Below are 1,458 nucleotides of genomic sequence, written 5' to 3'. Positions count from 1 at the left end.
AGATAACATTTCAACAACAAGGTCCTACTGTATAGCACAGGGGAACTATATTCAATATCCTGTGATAAACCATAATGGAAGAGAAAATAAAAAGGAAAGTATATATGTATATAACTGAGTCACTTCGCTGTACAGCAGAGATTGGCACAATACTACAAATCAACTATACTTCAATAAAAGTAAGTAAATAAATAAATAGCAAAACAAAAAGATAACATTCCCTTTGGCTTTCTCATCCTCTCTGGTCTAGTAACACAGTGTTCAAGCTATGCAATCTGTGATTCTGATCCACAACACAAATAAATAAGGACTTTCTTTAAAACGAAGCTTTTATACATAGCTATACACATTTGTACAAGTAGCTCTGAAGGCCAGAGAACTAACTCCTGGAACCTTGGAGGTGCTACAGATGATACTGGTTTCAACCAGTTACTAAACCTTAGGTAACAGCATCCACAGGATTGGCCTTACAACTGTGTAGGAGAAATTAAATCAAGAGTAAAAGTTTCACATTCTGAAAATAGTGGTGAAACAACATCCTGAATTAAGGGAAAATAAAATTGAGAGAGGGTCATGATAGGAAGGAAACTTCTAGAATTGTTCTAATCCCAGGTTCCTCAAATCAGTCAGATGATAGCAATCTCCGGGTCACTTGTCATCACATCAAAGTTTGACAGAGAAGGATGATCCACAAGAGCAACCTTGCTGTGCTTGAGGATTGTTCAACACTTGAAATGAGCTTTGGATCAGTTCGTGGCTGAAGTCCACATGGGCCCATTTGACGAAGGCCAAGCTATCAGAGTCAACCACCACTCTTGCCCCACCCTTTTCAAACACCCCCTTTCTCCTTGCCTGTCGTCGGGGTTGATAACTGTATCCAGTGAAAATTTGTACTGGAATCCGGAGCATCCACCTCCCTCCACCTCCAGCGTGAGGAATTCTGACCCTTCGGTGATTTCCAGAAGCCTCTGGACGCAGCTGTCGGTGAGGTGGATCTGCCCTTCGCCAGCTTCAGGGCTAGAGGACGACAGTTCCCGAAGCGCCCGGGGTCCGCGGGAGGCCGTGAGAATCCTGCTGCTCCTTTGCCAGGGAGTCACCACTCTCAGGGCCACAGCTGTTAGCCCCGGGACGGCCGCCATTTTCTTCTGCAGGCTCCCTATATATTTTTATAATAAACATTCTAACAGGTGTGTGGTGATATCTCATGTGGTTTTGATTTGACTGTGTGTATCACAATAAACTGTGGAAAATTCTGAAAGAGACAGGAATACCAGAATACTTGACCTGCCTCTTGAGAAACCTATATGCAGGTCAGGAAGCAACAGTTAGAACTGGATATGGAACAACAGACTGGTTCCAAACAGGAAAAGGAAAAAGTCAAGGCTGTATATCGTCACCCCACTTATTTAACTTCTATGCAGAGTACATCATGAGAAACACTGGGCTGGAAGAAGCACA

At 43.1% G+C, this 1,458-nt stretch overlaps 1 pseudogene; it reads right to left on the bottom strand.

Annotated features, from left to right (window-relative positions):
* Positions 1 to 311: 311 nt before the first annotated feature.
* LOC101111055 (iron-sulfur cluster assembly 2 homolog, mitochondrial-like) lies at positions 312 to 1,157 on the bottom strand (annotated as a pseudogene).
* Positions 1,158 to 1,458: the final 301 nt, after the last annotated feature.

Source organism: Ovis aries, chromosome 19, assembly GCF_016772045.2.
Source record: "Ovis aries strain OAR_USU_Benz2616 breed Rambouillet chromosome 19, ARS-UI_Ramb_v3.0, whole genome shotgun sequence".
Classification (NCBI taxonomy): domain Eukaryota; kingdom Metazoa; phylum Chordata; class Mammalia; order Artiodactyla; family Bovidae; genus Ovis; species Ovis aries.
This window is presented reverse-complemented; position numbering and strand designations above follow the sequence as displayed.